General features: G+C 35.7%; 1 protein-coding gene across 6 annotated transcripts in view; it reads left to right on the forward strand.

The window, feature by feature from the left end:
• CDH18 (cadherin 18) overlaps positions 1–20,377 on the forward strand; it is a 943,171-nt gene that overhangs the window by 396,034 nt on the left and 526,760 nt on the right. The window contains exon 4 of one of the 6 annotated variants that reach the window (XM_072825031.1): positions 9,022–9,074. The exons of the other annotated variants lie outside the window; for them this stretch is intronic. The gene's annotated coding sequence lies outside the window, so the exon portion shown is untranslated. The remainder of the gene's footprint in view (positions 1–9,021; positions 9,075–20,377) is intronic. 6 annotated transcript variants of the gene reach the window in all.

Here is a 20,377-nt window from a genome sequence, read left to right on the forward strand (position 1 = left end):
AACAACAACAAAAAAAGAACCACGGGGGAGTATCTTCTGATTCTGTGTACTTTAAGTCCCTTGGCTTCTCCTGGAGGTTGTCAGTCTAGCTGGTCTTCTGGGGGAGGGGCCTGTTGTGCTGATTTTCGGGTGTTAGCACTTGGGGGAGCTGCTGTGCCCCTGCCTGGTGCAGGGCTCAGTGGGGGTTGTTTACCCCGTGAGGCCCCTGGAGGAACAGCCCCAGTGGCGGGGCCAGCTCTGGAGCCCTGGATTCAGCCCCCGCAGGAACTCCGGAGCTCTCGGTCTGCAGGGCCTGGAGGCTCCGGGCGGGGCCGCTGATCTGCTCAGCTGGGGCAGGAGCGTCCTCGCTGTCCTGGGCCCTCCCGGCCTCTGCCTGTCCCGGGGGAGGCGGGATCCTGGGCTGTGTCCCGGCGCCCTGTGCTCCGGAGCCTGCGCTGGTGGATTCGCGCTCCCGCCCCGCAGCCCCCTCCGCGGAGCCGCCCCCGAGCCCCCCGAGCTGCTCCGGGTCCCGCCGTGCGCGCTGCAGCCCTTAGGGAGCTCGGCGCACTCTCCCGGGGCGCAGGTGCCTGTTACTGTCCCGGGGAGCCCGAGGGCATCCCCGCCCTCCCGGGTCCTGCTCCACCTCCCTGGAGCCCCTTTCCGCCCGGGAAGGTCGGTGCAGCTCCTGCTCCTCCGGGACGGGGCTCTCCTGTCCTGGGGACACTCGCCCCGGCCTCAGCCCGGCTCCTCGCGGGCCCCTCCCCCTTGGAGGCCTTTGTTTCTTTATTTCTTTTTCCCCGTCCTCCTACCTGATAGAAGCGCGAACTCTTCTCACTGTAGCATTCCAGCTGGTCTCTCTTTAATTCTCAGGCCGAATTCATAGATTTTCAGGATGATTGGAAGGTTTTCTAGGTAATTTGGTGGAGACAGGTGATTTGGGGACCCTGCTCTTCCGCCGTCTTGCCCCTCCTCTCGCATAATTTAATTCTTATGGTTAATATAAATATCATTTTCAAGAAAATTCCAACCTCTTAAAACTACCTCCCCTCAAAGTCTTTCATGTTTAATTCTCTCTACATTGTAATCCCATTTGCATTATTACAACTTTATACAACTAAAATTCACTTATATTTTTGAATGTATTTGTTTTCTTTTTATATCTGTATATTTCTATTTACTTCTGGTATACTTGGGCTAAGGGAGTCCCCTTATAGTGTAGATACTTTGTATTAATATATGGTTAATTTTATCCTGAAAAAAATCAATGTATCATTTCATATTTAATATTTGTGATGGGGATAAAAACCTAGGTTGACAGTCTATTTTCTTTCAGCAATTTAAGAATATTTTTGGTCTGTCATTTAGTTATTTTGTTTAAGATAACCCTAAGGGAAAGATATTTCTGAATATTTTACATATATTTACATATAAGCCTGTATATGCATATCAAATATATTGTGTGCATTTATATAAATTTAGGTTAAATATAAATAAACATGGACTTATATGGGATTTTCTGAGTATTTATGCTTAGGTTTTCAACTGTATAATAAAGGTGTAGTTTGATGTCTTTCAAATTTGGGGGACTTAGCCATTTTTCTCTTTGATAATTGTCTCCCATTCTCCTTGCTTCTTGGATTCCAATATAATAAGATTCCCTTCTTAAATTACCCTTTTATTTTTTTTTATTCTTTTTGCTTTTGTTTTTCAGTGTACCTGCTTTCTATTCATCCATTTTCCAATTCATTATTGTTCTCATTTCCAATCTGTCATTAAATAATCCCATTGTCAACTTACATTACATTATTTTTTGTTGTTCTAGAGTTTCCATGTAGTTATTTTATATACAGAGTACAGGTTTCTGTTCTCCCTCTGCCTATGTTTCTGCCTCTCTCTCTCTCTCTCTCTCTCTGTGACTATCATAAATAAATAAAAAAAATTAAAAAAAAAAGATTATCAGAGTATAGGTTTCTGGCCAAATTGTACATCCTTTCAAACATTTTTGAACATGTTATTCGGCTGATTAAAATCTGTTACTGTTAACTTCAATATCCAAGTTACATATGGATCTGTTCCTATTGCCTCTATTTTCTCAGAAATTTTGAAATAAAAAAAGTATAGGAGGCATTAATATTTCTAGTGAAGGTTTATCACCCTATCCTCATCAGCAGCTAGACTAGAGACCTCACCTTAATCCAATCAGTTATGGACTGAGCTGATTCCAGGCTGAGTCATAATCTTCTAATAATTTATATATTATTTTGCTAGTTTCTGGGGCAGACCTCTGAGTCTCAGCTGAGAGCCTGGACCATTTACTAGATCCCTTCCTACTTAGAAAGTCCAGAACCTGTTTCCTTGGCAGAGAGTGTGCTGCTAAGAACACCCTGTTCAGTCCTGAACAGCTGGACACTTGGGTAAATGCCTCTAGGGGATTGGTTTCCTTTCTGTTTAAACTTTGGCCTCTTTAATCTTGAATGTTATTGCTACTCTGAATGAACCCTCTGCCCTAGGAGTTTGGGTGTGTGTGTGTGTGTGTGTGTGTGTGTGTGTGTGTATTGGGTAGGGGGCTGTTTAATAAACTCTATTGCCCTGAAGACTTTTGAGAGCTTTGCTAGCTTACCTCCTTCTGCCCTACTCTGGGATTCCTGGTTTCATAATCTGTAGCAAGAATTAGTGCCCTGAGAGGGGACTGAGTACCTTTCTGTATTCTGACTCACTTAACATCCTCCTTAAATCCTGGTTACCCAGGCCAATTTCAGACACTTTCATTCAGATTTTCTTTATTTTTCCGTGTGTGCTTCTCCTTTCTTTTTTTTTTTTTTTCTTCACCTATTGTTATAATTCAAGTAAGAAAATTAGCAGGATATAAAACAAGTAAACATTAGTGTTTAGTTGTCTGCATTTTGTGCAAAGAATCGGAGTTTAGTGCAGTATCACAAACCTGTATAGTTTAACATAATGTCAATGTGATTAATGTGATTTCTAAGCCAATGAATTCCATGTTGCATTCTTTTCCATGTAGTGCGATTCTAAGGATTTTATAGCTTATATTATTTTCTTATTCAAGTAACTAGAGATCGTAAGGAAGAATGCATAGGGAGCTATTTAATGGATAGAGAGTTTCAGTTTAGAAAGAAAAAGTTCTGGAAATGCATAATGGTGATGATGGCACAACCATGTGGGTTTCGTTTTGTCACTGAATTCCATATTTAAAATTATAATTTTAACCCATTTTATGTTATATATTTTCATAACAAAAAGTGCACATTTAAATCAATAGTCAAAAAATTAAATACAAAATGACTTTTTAAACATGATTAGTACTGAATTTTATGTATGGGTTTTCCCACAGTTAATGTAACCTCAACCAGGTGTATTCTTCAATATCTGTGAACATATTATTTTTTTATTTTTTCCATTTAGTGTCACTTTCATTTACTTTCTATACTCACTTGGGATCTTAAGTAATCTGAAAAAATGCTACATTGCATTGAGCAGGACCATAAAATCAATTTCAACCTCGTTTGCCAAAAAATGGTAAGAAAAATGAAAATAAAAGAACCTATTATAAGTGCTCCTCCAAGAAGGATCTATGGTGGAGGTTGTGAGATGAACCTCAAAAAAAAAAAAATCTATATATATATATATATATATATATATATGTATATATATATATATATATATATAAATATTTCCACAATAATTCAGGTGTTTAATACCAATCAGAGAAGACTTTACCCTCAATAGTGGTATTAAGATATGAATATTTTCATTAAGTGTTCAAACATTTAAACGTATATTTACAGATATATTATTAAATATGTACAAAAACTTTCTCTTTAGACATTTTGGTGAGTTCATAATTTTAGCCAAAAAAAAAAAAAATGGCAAGGCTTTTCCTTATTGGTCAAGAGTAATGTTGTCTAGCCTATTTTTCTGGTTCTGCAAAATACAAATTCCCAAATCTGTAAAACAATGTGGGAAACAGACTTGTATGTCCATTCCTAGGGAAGCATTTTCCTTTTCATGCTAGAAGAGTTCTGGAGAGTCAGTCTACCTACAATCCAAGGGCAGGTGGGCCGTGTAGTTTTCACCTTGCCAGGTTGCCAGGTACTCGGTCCTGCCCCCATTGAAATCACCCTCCAGTGTCTCACCTTATATTGCAAGAAAAATGCAGTCACCGTATTGAAATCCCCTGACTATATTTCAGTCCAGATCAGTCAACACAAAGAATCCCTATTTTCCTTTACCTGTGGGCACAAAATTACAAGATGAGACAGCAAAACGGAAACTCTTCAAATGACTCTGGCTTTGCTTAATCTGGGCGTCCCTTGCTTGATGTGTCACGAAGATACTGTGATACTTGAATGTCATTTCTATTGGAAAGTTAATTTCTTAAAGTATGACCACCTCTCTGCATTTAAAGCAAAAGCAATGCATACGTTTTACAAAAATACCAAAGAAGGGGACTATTATTGATTTATAAACAATGTTTAAAAGATGAATCTAACACGACAGGCAACTACCTGATTGTAGTAAGTGGATAAAGTGTCGGTGGTCTGCTGCCTTAAGTAAATTAACGATTGTAAACTAAAAAAGGAGACCAAGAATTAAGAAAAAAATGAGACCTACCTAAGGTGTAATGATTTTTAAATAGTCACATTTAATCCTTATTTTAAGTGCTTTTTACATATTACAGTATAACTAAAAAGTTCAGTATGCCCTCACTTTTGTATTCACATTATGACCCCTGAATTATTGAAGATCATAAATATCTTTTAGTTTTCTATTTTAGAACTGGCTCGGTGGCACAGATTCATAAGCATGAAAGAGAAGCTCACATATTTTCAGTTTATGTATATCTTTTTTTAAATTGTTTCCCTTAGACAACTTCAAATACTCATGTGTATCAATACGTAGACAGCATAATCTCCTATAATGCTCCAACATTTTTTGTATCTACTGTCCAAAGACAAGTAATTTCACAAACATAAATATTTTTCCAAGATTTAAATGAAGTCCACGTTCTTGTCTTTTTACCACAGATCTTTTTTAATGATCTTTTATTTCCTGTTTTCATTTACACACCTTTTAATTTGTCACACTCAGTATCACCAACATGTATAGTTGTACCTAAGAACTATATGTGACACATCACATACTGTATATATTCAGAGCATTTTTAATCACCAGATTTGAAACCTTTGACACTCTCAAGGTCGCTTTGTGGAAATATGAATAGGAACTTTGAAAAAAAAATCTCTTGATGATGATGATGAGCTGCTCCAAGTCGTGGTGAAACTAATACCAAGTAATGTGGCAAAACTGAACCGATTTTTTAAATGAAAATAAAGTGCTTCATAGGCAGCAAAGTTTTAGTGGTCTGAGTACTTAACATTCAACCAGGATATTTGGACACTTCCCTGCTCTAAGGAAATTTAATAATAGCAATAAGATTGCCATAAAATAATAGCAAAGTGAATCCTCTTTGTATAGCTTGTGCCAAAATCTTGATAACTTTAAAAATAAGAACCAGATTGAAATGAGGAACTCTGGGTTTTTCATTTTTAACACTTTTCTATGCAAATAGCACTTATCACAAATGTTAACATGAACTATTTAAATCAAAATGCAACAATTACAACAAAGTACATTAATTTTCTGGTCATCTGCTATGTTGATTTTGTAAAACATCAAGATTCTAAGATTATAAATAAGAAATATTTATAGTTGTTCAGTTATTAGGATAAGAACCAAACCTGGAAGAAACTGTGTGAGATCATTCTCTAGATCTTCCCATTACAATTAAACTAAAGAATTTTGCTATTTGCCATTAGATGTGTGATTAACACATAATTTGAAAAACAAGAGAAGAGATTCAGGAAAGTCTACAGAGAAAATCCAAATGTTCTATTTTACCAAGGTATGTTTTATTTAAGGACCCAGTTAAACAAAAACTGAGTGTTAAGTTGGTTTTAGTTGGCATATTCAGAATTAAATGATTATTTGGTTTCCACTAAACAATAGATACAAACTTAAGATAAAAAATAAGCACAGGGCAGGCCCAGTGGCTTAGTGGGTTAGCACCTGCCTTCAGCCCAGGTGTGATCCTGGAGACCCGGGATCGAGTCCCACATCCTGCTACCTGCATGGAGCCTGCTTCTCCCTCTGCCTATGTCTCTGCCTTTCTCTCTCTCTCTCTCTCTCTCTCTCTCTCTGTGTGTGTCTCTCATGAATAAATAAATAAAATCTTAAAAAACAAAAAACAAATAAGCATAATGAGTTGGAACTTGTATTTCAAAATCTCTTTATACTCTTCAGAAATATATAGTCTCCCTCTGCCCCTATATCCCTATATTCTTTTTCTTCATGGCTACCAGAAACTAAAAAAAAAAAAAAAAAAAAATTTCAAGTGGGTTATTTGTCAAGCATTTTTTATTCAAGAGCTAACAGAAGTGCTGAATCACAAGCTAAATCTTTTTCAGTGTTGGAATCAAGACTCTTTTTAGATCTTTTTAGAAAGGAATGAAGAGCGGTGAGTCATGCAAGACTGAGACTAAAGACAATAGAACAGCTACTAGCTTTGTGATCATGGGCAATTTAGCTTACCACTTGAACTTTGCTTTATTCATGTATAAAAATGGAATAATTCTATTTGTTAGCATGCTTTCAACTACAACTGAAAAAGGCCTTAACAATAAGGAACTTTATTAACTTTCCAAGCAAATAGAAAAGAGTTTGGGGATGGTTCAGGCTCCTGCTTTGAGCCCATCTGCGTTGTGGCCCTGTCCTTCTCCTATTGTCCCGTCTGCATGTGCTCCCCTATGCTGGCTGTGTCCCCGAAGGCTGGCTTCCCTCGTGGACATAAGTGGCCTGCCAGGAACCTCCAAGACCAAATGTTTCTTTCATTGCATACCAGCAGAAAATAAATAATCTGTGTATGGCTTTCTCTTTAAGACTGAGGAAACAAGAACTTGGTAACAAAATTAACCTTGGGTGTTCTCGACCAGAATAGGGTTATGTGCACATTGCACAAACAATTACCAAAAAGGAATAGAATACCGTTGCTTCTCTCACACCTGTTACTTTGTCTGTTTCAAATAGCCATTAGAAGTCAAATGTTAATTAAATGTTAAATATGTATATACACACGCACACATCAACTTATTGAACATATATATATTGAACGTATATATACTATATTGAACATATATATTGAACTTATATATATTATATTGAACATATAGGTACATATATATCTCTCAGAATTATTTTAAGTCAAATAGCATTTGTAAGTTATCATGTGCAATGCCAGCCATAAAATAGGAGCTCAAAACAGTGAGCATTAGCAGGAAGGACAGTGGTAACTGGTGATGGTATCTCTTTATGATTCTAATTTTTTATCCAAACTCTGGATTTTTTGCCACCTGTCTTCCTTGACTATATATATATATATATATATACTATATACACTTATATATATACACTAGAAAAAATATATATATACACTAGAAAAATCTGGTGATATCTGTAACTTGGCTAAATGTAGACTTCACGGAGTTACTGGGTCAGAGTATTAGGACATTTTGACTCTATGGGCTTTGGTGAAAAGGACCACCACTCCGGGTAGAGGAATCTGCTCTTTGTTCTCAGGGATTCGTGGTCTATAAGGGTTTTACTTTCCATTTACAGCTTGATTGACCCTCATATCCATTTATGATTTCCCGTCAGCGAATGTGTTTCAGTCACTCCCTACCCAAAACTACAGCAGCCTCTACTTGGACCATTCTTCATCCAAAAGTCTGCTTACGTCCCTGCTCTAAATCCTTGTTCACATAATGCATACCATAGCTTTTTCTTCATTAATTGCTTTATAGCTGTACTCTAGCTTGAACCTCCATGATGCGTTTTCATAAAACCAATTCAACTTATTTACCAGATCCTGAGAAAGGAAGTTTATGAGTTTCCTAGAACTACTACATCAAAGTGCCAGAAACAGTGGCTTAAAACAACAGAAATCTATTGTCTTGCATTTCTAGAGGATTTGTGTCAGAAAGCAAAGGATTCTTAGGGCTGGTTCCTTCTGGGGGCTGTGAGGAGAATCTGTTCCATGCCTTCCTCTTAGCTTCTGGTAGCGTCAGGCATTCCTTGGCTCATAGAAGGTGATCTCCTTTGGTCTTCACATAGTCTGCTCTCTGTATGTATCCCTTTGTGACCAAATTACCTGCCCCCTTTTTATATGGTCAATTGGATTAAGGCCCATCTTAATAATTTTATTTTAGTTCAAAGACCCCTACGAAGATCTTTAAAAAAAGAGATTTTACTTATTTGTTCATGAGAGACACAGAGTAAGAGAGAGAGGCAGAGACAGAGGGAGAAGGAGGCTCCCCACTCCACTTATGTGGGACTTGATCCCAGAACCTGGGATCATGACCAGAGCTGAAGGCAGATGCTTAACCAACAGAACCACCCAGATGCCCCCCCACACTTTTTTAAAGATCTCAATTCCTGATAACATTATATTCTGATATACTGGGGGTTAGACTTGAATCTCTCTCTCTTTTTTTTTTTTTTCCTAACTTTTTTTTTTTTTTTTTTTCCTTTAATAGCCAGGTTAGGTTCCCAACAAAATTGAAGAGAAAGTGTAGCAATTTATCATATCCTCCTGCCTTCACACTTGTGTAAGATCCCCAGAGTGGCACATTTGTTATCATTGATGAACCTATACTGACACATCATTATCACTCAAAATCCATAGTTTATATTAGGGTTACTCACAGTGTACATTTTATGAGTTTGGACAAAGTTATAATGGCATGTCTTTAACATTCTAGCATCATACAGAGCATTTCATTTTAAAGAACTAACCCTGACAGTACCTCACTGTCATTTCAAAATCGCCCATGCCCTGCCTATTCATTCTTCCCTCTCCCTGGACATATATTTCTTTAATTTATTTATATATTTTTTTTAGCTTTTTTTTTTTTTTTTTTTTTTTTTTAGCTTTAATTCCAACATAGTTAACATACAATGTTATTTTAGTTTCAGGTGTACAATGCATGGCTTCAACAATCCTATACTGAGTGCTCATCACCGTAAGTGTACTCTTAATCCCCTTCACCTCTTTTCATCCTTCCCCCCCTCCCAACCTCTGGTTACGTTCAGTCTGTTCTCTATAGACAAGAGTCTGTTTTTTGATTTGTCTCTTCCTTTGTTTTTTTTTTTTTTTTTTGTTTTGTTTTGTTTTTAATTTGACACATCAGTTAAATCTAATGGTATTTGTCTTTGACTGACTGACTTTCACTTAGCGTTATACTCTTCAGCTCTATCTGTGTTGTCGCAAATGGCAAGATGTCCATTCACCTATCGATGGACATATGGGCTGCTTCCATAATTTGGCTATTGTAAGGAAAATGCTGCAGTAAACATAGGGGTGCATCTATATTTTCAAATTAGCATCTTCATATTCTTTTGGCAAATACCCATAGTGAAATCACTGGATCATAGGATAGTTGTATTTTTAACTTTTTGAAGAACCTCTATACCATTTTCCACAGTAGCTAAGCCAGTTTGCATTTTCCACCAAGAGTACATGAGGAATCTGCTTTCTGGTGTTTTTGATTCGCTATTTTGACAGGTGTGAGGTAATAGGTCATTGAGGTTTCGATTTGAGCATTTCGCAGATGGTGAGTGATGTTGAGCATCTTTCCATAGTGTCTGTTCACCTGTATGTCTTCTTTGGAGAAATGTCTATTCAAGTACTCATATGTAGGCCTTTGACTGCATAGTTTTTAACTGGATTATTATGAAGTATTATTTTTGCCATCAAGTTGTATAAGTTCTTTATATATTTTGGATATTAAACCCTTATTGGATATATTATCTGCACATATTTTCTCCCATTCAGTAGGTTTTGTTGATTGTTTCCTTTTCTGCCCAAATATATCTTTTCTGAGAGACACAATTCAACTTCTACTGGGGTAAAATCTTCAAAGCAAGGATGATAAAACTGAACTGCTGAAATAGTCTCATAGTATATTGTCTCATAGCATAGGCTTATACAACTTGCAGATATAGGTAGCAACATATAGATAACTATCATTAAATGGAGACAAATAGAGTATTAGAAGCTGCTGAATGTATTTATTCTTAAGATTAACCTCTGTCCTTGGATACCTGGATGGCTCAGTCAGTTCAGTTCTGCCTTTGGCTCATGTTGTGATCTCCCATCCCAGGATCAAGCCCCACATCAGGGTTCCTGCTCAGTGAGGAGTCTGCTTCTCTCTCTCCCTCTGCCTCTCCCCACTGCTCTTTCTCTCTCTTTCTCGAATGAATGAATGAATGAATGAATGAATAAAACCTTTAATAAAAAATTAAACCCTATCCTTGAAAAATCACTTCTAAAATTATTTGTAATCCCTGTTTTAAATGATATTTCATATAACTTATGCAGCATTTAGTAAATTGAAAACAAAACAAACTTTATATGAGGGGTTTAGATCAGTCACTTTGTATTTGGTTGAATTCATAATAGCAAAAACTTATCTTCCAAAATTATTTGTTTTCACAGTGTGATGTGAATTAATACTGTCTGTTTGTCTTGGCAAACCATGTTGTGCGTAGATGGTCTACCAGTTGATTGAACCCAATATCTTTCCCAGAATGCTGTTTGAATCATGGACCGTAGCTAGAACAAGTAAAATCTGAATGGCAAGACATGACCTATCTTTGTAAAGAAAATACACATCCATTAATAGTATTTTAATAGTATGAAATGTCTTGAAAACCACTGATCTTACTTCAAATTACAAATTGTAGGAAAACTGTAACCAAATTTAGATTAAGATAAAAATCGCTAACCTATACTAAGGAATGAAAATGATTGATTAGATAATTATATTTCTAATTAATAAATATTTACTGACCAACTACTTTATAGCAAATACAGTTTTGGTACAAATGATAACAAAATTTCTCTTAAGACATTCATATTCTGGCATGAAATATTAACATATATATTTTTTTAAATAGAGTGTAATCAATGTAATATTAAGGAAATGGATGTGGTTGAGTCCTAGCAAAGAGAAGAAATCTGGTTTACCTGACCTGACTTAGGGAAGATTGTACAATTTTGTTTGGGTCTTTTTTTTTTTTTTTAATTTTTATTTATTTATGATAGTCACACACACAGAGAGAGAGAGAGAGAGAGAGGCAGGGACACAGGCAGAGGGAGAAGCAGGCTCCATGCACCGGGAGCCCGACGTGGGATTCGATCCCGGGTCTCCAGGATCGCGCCCTGGGCCAAAGGCAGGCGCCAAACCGCTGCGCCACCCAGGGATCCCTTGTTTGGGTCTTAAATATAAATTTTATTGTTGTTACTTTGCATGCTATTTACATATGTATAATGGCGTTTTTCTTTATTTTTTATCCCTCTTTTACCTCACCTTTTTTTCCCTCCTTCCTTCCTTTTCTTTTCCTATTTATGAAATCTTCATTCCATTTACAGTTCTGACTTAAACAGCGTATTAGGTTTTCTTAGTCCAAAATGCACATGTAGTATGTTTAAGACAGTTTGTCCATACTTTCAAAGATTTTGAATACTTCACCGATAACCTGACCTAGATGAGATTGAGATCTCTACTCTTACTGCCTTTGAGCCGTCTCTGTACAACACGGGATGCACATTGGTATCCTAGTCATGTCACTCTGTCGACGATATTTGTGTATCCTCCAGAGTCATGCTACGGCTCCATTCCTAATGAGTTATTGTAATGAGATTCTGCACACTACTACTAAATGATTTTACTTCACAGTTCATCAAGGGGGCTTTGATTATTCAATGAAAAAAATACTTTCAATGCACTTTCAACTTTGCTATTTAAGGAAGTTCCAGATCATGAAAAGCACATAAGTGGCCCAAAGGCCAAATATTTCTTAATGCTCCATAGAAAGAAAAGGAATAAAAACAATGAGGCAGGGGAAGTTTTAAAAGGTGTGTATGATTGTCTCCTGTGTGTATGTGTATTTTTAAACTTTTTTTGAAGATACACATACTCTTGACTGCTTACTGAACACAAACATTACAAAAGGTCAGACTTAAACATTTTCTAGTCTATCGGTTTCTTCTCCAACTGATAAGCTCCTTTCACATCTAAGCTCCTCATATGTAGGCCTTTGACTGCACAGTCGGCAGCACTACAGCGGGGGGATGCTAAGTTGTAAATGCACACATCAGTCTAGCCGCTCTCTTGAATCCCTCACCTCCTTCCCCTGCTGCATACCTTACTTAAGGGAGCTAGTGAAGCTGAATGAGTAGAGGGGGTAAGAGATTAGGTCTGTCTTTTTTCTTTTTTTTTTAAGTTTCACAATATACAAAGAACAGGAAGGTTTTAAACTATGTTCCTAATAAAAGAAAAAAAATAACTATACACAAATGTGTCATAGAACAGAATATCATACCTTCTCCGTGCACAACCAACTTTTAATGACAGAGAATAAAATTTCAACCTAATGAGTGTACTACTTTAGATTATGGAAGCAGTTGACATCTCGTTTAAAAGTGAATAATTATTCATAAGTATGTAATTATAAGAGAACATCATAGAACTGTTTTTTGGTTTTATTCGGGGGAGGTTCTAAATAAGATATCCAAATGTTTGAAGCTTATTAATTAAAAAAAAAAAACAAGTAAAATCATGAGTATAGTGATAATCTCCCTTCCCACTAACAGTCACATAAACCATTTTCGAAAGAGAAAGTTTATTTATAAGACACACTCTTTCATGTTTGGAGTTGTATCTTTTGGTGTTTCACAGCCTGTAAATCAAAATCCTTGAGGGACTGTTGCCATCGCAGCCAAGGAAAGTGATTTGGAGTGCCTGAAGTTCATCGAGGGGGTGTATTCTCCTAAGCTCTACATGGGCAGCTTGCTGTGTCATCAATCTTGTTCAGCTCAACAGCATGACAATTTGTCCGGACAACACTACATAAAGGATAGCAAAAGGTTATTGTTAGGTTATGAAGTTTTTCTGACAAGTGCAACATGCCAAGGTTTATATAAGTATAAAACAAAGCTTAAGCTCAAAAACTGCTTTGTAGAGGAATCCTCTAGCTCTACATTGTAGAGAAATTTTGAGATGTAGGTTTATGTACTCTAAGTTTTAGAGATGCAACCTGAACCATAATGGTTGCCTACATAATCCCTTTTATGAATTCCTCTAACACTATTTTAATAGAGCAGTAATTGCAAGGGGAGTTAATGTCAACCTCGGTGTCAGGGGCACAGGAACACAATTCCGTTATTCTTAGTGGTAAAGACCTACCATAAATTCAAGCCAATTAAAATTGAATACGTTTGGCATTTTTTACTAACCATTGCAAATGATTTTTACAAAGATATATATTTTTGACTTATGAGTGGAATCCTACTGAAAGACTGTTGATTTCTACTTTTCTTCTTTATCATAACTTGATATTGCAAGGGTGATAAAGACTTATGTAGTACCATCACTCTGAACTTTTGATATGTAAATATTCCTAAAATATTTTCTTAATGTGTACCTCTTCCAGAATCTATTTAAAAGATGGAAATTTGAATTTGAGAGGTTTTTAGGAATACATACAAAAATCAAAGACTAAGGCATGTAGTTGAAGTAGCCTAAAACTATGCAATATTCACATCCATTTTATTTCTTTAATCATAGTACTTAGCTATTGTACATGCTTTCACAATGTGGTTCTGTTCCTTTTCTTTGGGAGTCTATTTGAAGTCATTGGTTTGCTTTAATGTTTAATAATCTATTTTATTTTTAAAGAGGTGATTAAAGAGATACTCATTATGGAGTTTGCGTTAACATTCGTTTTTTATAAACTTCTCAGTTGATGAAGGTGAAAACACACAAAAAACACAACCTACTTTAATTTGCCTTTTGTGTGCTTTGAAATGTCTCCATAAAGGCAAGGCCAATTATCTACAAGTCTGAGCCATCCCCCACACACATAAACACAAACCTACATGAGAATCCTTTTATAAGTCCTGATACACAAGTGCAAAAGTAGAATAAGATACTACATATCTTTGTGTGTGTGTGTGTCTCATGAATAAGTAAATAAAATATTTTAAAAAAATTACATTTGTGTTGTGTTAAGATATATATGTATTAACATATATATATAATAAAGGTATGTCTTGAACAATATTCTTATACAATGGGAAAGTCATAAAGTATGTCTCTTCTACTTTATTTTCAAAGTAACAATAGCTTTCACAATATTTTACTTGAATTGGAGAAATTTTATCTAAAAATTGTAAATCTTATAGGGGCAAAAACATTGCACTAAAATCCATTTAAAACTTCTTATGTGTAGGTATGTATTGCCTGTTCTAATTACAGGGTCATTGATATTTCTACTAGATTTTAATATTTTTTTAAGATTTTATTTATTCATGAGAGACCCAGACAGAGAGGCAGAGACACAGGCAGAGTGAGAAGCAGGTTCCATGCAGGGAGCCCTACGTGGGACTTGATCCCAGGTCTCCAGGATCACGCCTGGGCTGAAGGCAGCGCTAAACCACTGAGCTTCCCGGGCTGCCCTCTACTAGATTTTAAACCACAAATATAAGCATGTATTGTTATGCAAAGATAAGAGAGACTATGCAGTTTTATTGGTACTTCATTTACAGGTCTCTCCAGTCATTCAAAGTTTATTTTACATGCAAAAATGTTATTTTGTAACTGTTAATTTGGGTTGTTAACTTCATTATTTGACTTAATTGTTTCCAGGAGTATTTAGGAACTTTTTTCACCATTTTGTCTGAGAAGCCCAAAGCAATTATTTGCAAATCTGTATACGAGGCATTATATTCAAAGAGTTGTCAATAGTGGGTCAACAGTCAGTTTAAAAACTATATTGTGTCGAAGTGCCATCCTGAGCTTAAAAAAAAGTCAGATATGAGACAGGACACATGATAATCATGCACATGTAAGGACTTTGATGTTTCAGTAACGAAGACATCCAAATAGGTGATCCATATTTCAGCAGTATACCCGTCCATACATGAATAACTAATACTGTTATTATTGTTTCATTCAGTACTGGAAGAGGGCACCTGATAAGATTATAGCCTATTAACATAATTTGAATATCTTGAATGCATTCTGCTCCTACCAAAAAAAAAAAAAAAAAAAAAAAAACATCTTGTGTTTGAGGAAGGGTTTATGTGTAAGGCCATTTAGGATATTTTAAAGCAAATTCAGTCTAGCATTAATGGTCATTCTGAATTGAACACCAATAAAAAATAAATTTATTAAAAAATGGTCATTCTGGAAAAAAATATTTAAATGATGTTTTACATGAGGTGATACTTTTATAATGTAAATAGTAGGATTACCCAGGCACCCACTGAATCTCAGGATAAATAGCATTTCAGTAAGCATACAGATGATCCCAAAATATATAAGCACATTAATACTATGCTTTCTCATCTTTTTTCCTCTGCATCCTTTTCATATTTCTTTTTTTTCCTCTTTTGATGCTCTCCATTTTCTCTTTATTTTTCTATTTGTAGCAAATGCTATTTGTGAGAATCATTGCTGCTCTGTTAAAGTATGAGTATTATCCTGTCAAATACAGGTTATCTTATACTAGCATATAATGACTTTTCTCCCCTATTTTGTATATTTCTCAGTCTTACAGGATGTTTATGTGATTTTTCTTAGAACTTAACATGATTCCACTGACACGGCAGCACCATAGTTAATTCTCTTCTTCAAAATTGTTTCATTCAAATGCAGTGACATACTGCGCTGGGAATGTTTTTTTGGTATGTATAATAGGGTAGCATATTTTAGCTCCACCCCCTATGGAAAAATTAAAGGAAAGGGAAGGAATGAAAAAAAAAAAATATATATATATATAAAATTTGGGGAGAAATGAATGAGAAATATTAGGTCAGGTAACAAAATGGGTTTGCAATCAGCAAATTAAATGAATTAATTAAAGAAAGTTTATTCGAGTAATTTTTACGTACAAGGTGGGCCTCAAACTCATGACCTAGAGATAAAGAATCATGTGCTATACCAATTGAGCCAGCCAGGCACCTCAAATTTCAGAAGATTGAGTGTCAATTTAATGTCATGATGCATTTAAGAAAAGATCCAACTGACCTTTCAAAAGGTAGACATATGGAAATTGTTCACTGAAAATTATATGAATTCAAATGGAAACATTCTATAGTGTCAGTACCTACAGCAGAAGAATTATGTAGATTAGGAATTGGTAAACATTGGCATTTGGATCTGTTGTCATCTAAAATGCTTAATATAATTGATTTAATCGTTTTTAACTTCTTAGAGCATCCTGAAGTTAATAACTAATGATCCTAAAGTTTTTTTGATGTATATTTTTCCTAATAGCCTCAATGAGACAAGCACAGAAAAAATATGAAGAGCCTAATGATTCAATCCCTGTCATCCTCTATTAATAAAAACATAAACATCATTTCCTGATTCATCATGTGTAAAACAAGCAGCTAGATGATCTCTAACGTCCTTTCATCCATAACAGTCTACTGATATATGAAAATATGTTAAATCGTTCTGCCAATATTTATGGAAATATGTATTCCAGTGAAAATACTAAATGAAGTTGACTTTTAATAATCATAGATTAGCTTGTCGAACTTCTCATTTACCAGAAGGAATTAAACTATTCCAATTTTAAAAAAATATTTGGATTTCTCTGGAGTTGCAGATCTTTTCAAAGTCATTGTGAACTGTTAACATAGTATGTGTTCTCTACCGTCAGGGTGAAATTTATGGGGAATGTTTCTCTTTGGTTAAAGCTCATTGCTCTGTAGGGTCACCTGGGTGGCTCAGTCGGTTAAGCAATGGACTCTTGATTTGGGCTCAGGTCATGATCCCAGGTCCTGAGATTGAGCCCTGCCTCTGGCTCTGCACTCAGGGGGGAGTCTGCTTGAGATCCTCTCTCCATCTGCCCCTGCCCATCCTCCTACTCATGCAGGCACATTGTCTCTTTCTCTATAACATAAATAAATCTTAAAAAAAAGAAAGATCATTGATTTGTATTAAAAGATCATGTCTCTATACTATTCTCTCTCCTTCTCTGGACATTTCTTTTGAGACCTATGTGTCTTTGTGCACTCGACTTCAGTAGTCACTACAATTACAGTCACAGGGAGTATTTCAAAGGTGTCTGTGTTTAATCTCCCACTGTACTAAAAGTTTCATGCAATTACCTCCCATAGCGCCATCTCTGTAACTGCATCTATCAAACATTGTGGAGTGAATAATGTCCTTTTAATTGGGAAAAATTTTAAAAATTAAAAAGGAAAACCTTGGAAGGGAAATTCATAGAGCAGATCATTTACTGTGGCTGGGGCCTCCTTTCCTTACAAGATTTCCCCTAATGCCTGTGCCTCACTCAGTGTTCAGTTATTGTGTAGTTTTTCCCAAAGATCTTCCTGTGGCTTCATTGTTCCCCTGGTTCCTAACAAGATCTAAGATGGGACAAAGTACTTGAGTCAGACGAGTGATGGAGACAACTGTTGTGAAAACTGTGGGGATTTTGGAATCTGTTTTTTTTTTTTTTTTCTTAAATTAGGTATTCTATGTTTGTTTTTTTAAAATACCAGTTTAATAAGGAGACCTGTTAGCTGGCAGTTTACTATCTGAGGACTTTTTCAGCTCAGCTGTGGGCCTCCAAGTTGGCAAACGACTTCTCTAGTTTAAAATAGTGGGAAATACATCTAAATTCTGAGGGTGAGTGGATTACAGACCTGAAATTAGTAAAAGTATGTTGCATAAGACAACATCTAGCACTTTAAAACGTTACTATGTGTGGGAGAAAAATTCTGGAGACATGTATGGCACATGTGTCCGTGCAATTTCCAAAATCTGTTTACAACAGTTTTATTTTCCAAATAATTAATGAAGATTATAGGAAAATGTTGACATATTGTATTCCCTTCCAGTTTATATATTGTTTAACAGCCACCAGGCTCTCACATTTCTATTTAGTATTAAGAAAGGCCAACGCATTTTATTTGGTTGTATTTCCATGAGTTTGTTGATAAAGGAAAATAGCAATTCAATCATATAGGTATTGGTTCAGATTTTGAAAATCCCAGGGTCTAAGTAAACAACTCATGTGGCTTATTTGCATTTCCCAGGGCTGCATCCGTATACCCTAAATGATAGGCTGATTAAAAGAATAGGGGAGTAGATGCAAGCATTTTGGAGAGTGAGAAGAACTGCATGATAAATTTTTGTCTTGGAGTCCTTTGTTTAGCTTATGTCATTTTAACATTTCTCTTGCTAATTTAGGGAGAATTATAGTGCTCTCGGCCACCCTAAGGAAGGACATAGCATAACATTTATTGGGAATTAAATCTTTAGCTTTTAAATCTTTACAGGAGTTTTTATTTCTGTAGCAACGGAGAAGAAAAGATAATACTACTGCATGAAGTTTAAAAATATTTTCCAGATCTGAAATGCAGATTTGTCTGTAGCTCGTCATTCTTTATCAAAGGGCAAATCTCAGCTGATATAGTCAAATGACTGAGATGAGTGACTTGTACTTTAATTTCAAATCTTCGTTTCAATTTGTGTTTACAGAGCTTTAAGAAATTATTGCACCTTTATTCTCTAGACAAACCAGGATGAATGAATCCATTAAACTTGTTTCACCTAAGATTTTAGGAAAATGGGAGAAAAGATCTCTTTAATAGTATTGCATGAGCTGGTTGAGTGATGCTTTATTATAAATTAGTATTAAATATAGACCAAGATTTGATAAAATAATTATTTTCTATTGGAATCATTATATTTTTATATACTCTTGCTCTATCTTGTCTAAGGTATTAAATTGTGGAATTTTAAAGAGTTTACCTGAAAGCAAATTAAATCTAATAACATTTTCAAGTGTATTACTGTTTACATTTATTCTCTGCAAACTACTCACACTTTTGAAGTTATTGCATTTATTGGTAGAACAAGGACTTTATCATCTAATGCAAAAATCTTGGTACAATCTTTTACTTCTTCATGCAAATCAAAGATAATATCCTGACAAATCTTTGCCCATATCCTTATCATTTACTGTTTCAGTTTTATATTCACTGATATCACTCTGGTTAAGAGTCATTCCATTTTCATTTGGTCACCATTGACCATCTAATTCTCCAGTTCAAAAAGCCTCTTGTTAACTTTTCTCTAAAATGGCCAATGTCACATATTTAAAATAGTCTTTAACTTTGACTACCAGAATGCCAACTTCTTACCTCTCTACTCCTCAGTTTGTTGTCTTCTCTTCTATACATGTAAAAACTCTGTCCTTCCCCATCTTCTCTTCTTCACTATATTTTCTCTGAGTGATCTCATTTACTCCCATGACTTGTACTGTGTTCTTTGTCTGAAGACTTCAAATGTTTCTATCCCTACTCTTCATTCCAGGATTCCAAGGCAACTGTTGTAAATAAATATTTTATATTCTTTGTATTTATTTCCCTGACTTAAAATCCACATAAAAATGGTGCTCGTTTACTTCTCCAAATGTGCTCTGGCTTGATATTTCTATTTTGGTGAATTATATCACATACCTAAGCATTATCAGAAAGATACACACAACTTTTCCTAACTTATTTAATCAAGATTACCATTTTTAGGGAGCACCTGAGTGGCTTAGTTAAGCATCCAATCCTTGGTTTCAATTCAGGTCATGATCTCAGGGTCATGAGATAGAGTTTCATGTTGGTTTCTATGCTCAGCTTTGAGTCTACTTGAAATTATCTGCCTTTGCTCCTCCCCCTGTACACTTGCTCTCTCCTTCTCTCTCTCAAATAAATAAATCTAAAAAAAAATACGTTTTTATCCTTTATTATTTTTTCTATACCCCTTCCATTCTAAAAATAAACCTCACTTAAAATTATTCAGTGCAGCCCGGGTGGCTCAGAGGTTTAGTGCCACCTTCAGCCCAAGGCATGACCCTGGAGACCCCGGGTTGAGTCCCACATCGGGCTCCCTGCATGGAGCCTGCTTCTCCCTCTGTCTGTGTCTCTGCCTCTCTCTCTGTGTCTCTCATGAGTAAATAAATAAAATCTTTAAAAAATTTTTTTTAAATAAAATTATCATTCACATCATTGGACAGATCTTTCTTTGAGCTGCTGGTATATGTCATACATAGTACTAGACAATTGAAACACATTAGGAAAAACACTAAGTTTTTCTCTCATTGATTTTATTTTCTAATGAGGGAGATATAAAAGAGAACAAATATGTAAACATATGCCTAATTTCAAATAAAGACTAGGAAGATAATGAAACAAGGTAATGGGATAGAGTTTGAGTACAAAAGGGGAATACTTGACATGGGTAAGAGG

The sequence above is a fragment of the Canis lupus genome, chromosome 4 (genome assembly GCF_048164855.1).
Source record: "Canis lupus baileyi chromosome 4, mCanLup2.hap1, whole genome shotgun sequence".
Lineage (NCBI taxonomy): Eukaryota > Metazoa > Chordata > Mammalia > Carnivora > Canidae > Canis > Canis lupus.